The sequence below is a fragment of the Sinocyclocheilus grahami genome, unplaced genomic scaffold (genome assembly GCF_001515645.1).
Source record: "Sinocyclocheilus grahami isolate Dianchi unplaced genomic scaffold, SAMN03320097.WGS_v1.1 scaffold591.1, whole genome shotgun sequence".
Classification (NCBI taxonomy): Eukaryota; Metazoa; Chordata; class Actinopteri; order Cypriniformes; family Cyprinidae; genus Sinocyclocheilus; species Sinocyclocheilus grahami.
Genome location: NW_015505770.1, coordinates 112,230 through 114,417, shown reverse-complemented (window position 1 = coordinate 114,417; position 2,188 = coordinate 112,230).

Here is a 2,188-nt window from a genome sequence, read left to right as displayed (position 1 = left end):
GCAAATTACCATGCCCTCGAACAAAGGGTCATAAAACCCTCCAGCAATTGCAACCTCCCGCTTGGAATTTCTTCCTTTCTCATTGGACAAGCCCACCTTGAGAGGCGTGACTCTTCTCCAACCTTAAAGGCCCACACCAGGGACCCTCTTGGAGTCGGTGGTTTGTTTTAATTCTGAGAGGATGTGAGAGAAACGCACCCGGAAACCCTAAGCTCGTGCTAGGCTTCGGCCTCGACCTTTCCATTTCACCAAGATTATTATAACTAGTTATGATTAATTATTCACATTTCCCATGAGCTGATTCGTTACAATATAATTAACTAATATAAAAATAGATGTCATTCTGCTTACAATGGAACAAGTACATCAGGAATGTACTAACGTATTTACAAACATATTTGAATTATAGAAGTGTGATAGTGTGGTATGTGTATGCCTGGATAAAGAGATGGGTATTTAATTTGGATTTAAACTCACAGAGTGTGTCCGCTTCCTGAACAACTCTAGGAACACCTTTCTTGTGTCTGCCCTCTCGATCTGCTGCCAGTTGGAGCTCTTCATGGTCCCATTGACCTTCATTTCAGCAGCATTTGCCATGACCACAATTTAATGACCACAAAAGAACACAATTTAAAAAGCTGTACTTACATTTTATGGCTTTCTCTTGCGTACAGTGCTTTTCCGCTTAGGAGCTCCCCCATGCCAGTGTTAGCAAAATAAATATTTTGGAATATTATAAATATTTATTAAATATAAATTCGGACTGCACATAGTCTATTACTTTGTCTTTGCAGGTGTAATGCAACAACAGTGTCGTTTGATTCACAAACAAATTACTAATTTGAAAGGTTAAGTGAATCAAATCAGACAGAGCAACCCGTATAGATGTCTATGGCGCCACAAGCGCAGTTCACCGCCTATGATTCAATAGCAATCACTCATTGAAAAAGACTAATCGACTGACTGAATTTTAGTAAACAAAATTAAACATAACTCAATATAATATCATTAGCTAACATACAGTGCAATGGATAAAGCTAATCAGTTTTTTTAATAAAACAAATTACATAATGTTATTCTAAAGAGACCATACTCATCATCCTGAGGCTTCTCCTCAGGATTTAGCCGCCAACTCTTTTTCTCAGGCAGCTGATTTCCTACATTCTAGCAGCGGCCCGCCTGTGACGAAACGAACTCGGGCCGAAGGTAAATACACACAACTATACCGAGTGTGGACCTGCCACAAGTACGTCAGCTTTCATCTGAGATCGGACCATGGAGAAAAAGCCTTTTGTCAGCCAGAAGAGTTTTGTGGCGTCAACACGGCTTTGGCCCATTATCTTCTTACCGATGTCGTCGAGATTGAGCCAACAATACCGCATTTCAGAATTGGCCCAAATGTGCTTGCTATCTGGGATGTATAGACATGTACAGACTCTTTCTAGTGTTAAGTCTGGTCCATAGTTTAGCAATTTATCCTTCACTTTTGCGGAGTTTATGACGAAGACTATCCTGTCTCATACCATCTCATCCGTGTTGCCGTACCCACCATTTTTGACCAGTAATTTCAGTTCTGTGATGAAATTATCGAAACTCTCTCATGTCCGCTTGCACTTTCTTGTGGAATTTGTACCATGCAAATATGTTACTTTTCTTTGGCAATACATATGCTTTGAATTTGTCATATGTGCTTAATATCTTTTCATTTTCAGCAGTGTCCAGGTATTGTAAATGTCTTGACCTTTTTCTCCTACCCACAATTGGAGATAACTGCAGTGCTTCTCTTCCAATTTATCGTAGAGTGGGCCTTTAAACATCAGCTCGGCATGCTGTCTGAACCTCCACCGTGCATCGGGCAAGTCAAGAGAGTCCCAGTCCATCCTCGGCATCAGAACGCCAGTGGAGTCCATCCTCTCTTTTCATGAGTTCTGTTACTTTTCTGACACCATGTACTATTAGTTTTTGTTTATATTTTAATGACATGACTCAGATATGCCACATGTGTTGCGCGTCAGCCTGACCTTCTTTTTTATTTATTTCACTTCTGGTTACCCCTTAGCTTTATGGGTAAAGCAGTTAACATGTAAGACACTGCAAAACATTACAGCCAGATTGCATAATGCAGAAAAAATGCATGCAAAAAGCCGGGCAGAGTAACGTACGTATCCATTTAACAGAAAAGCTCGTC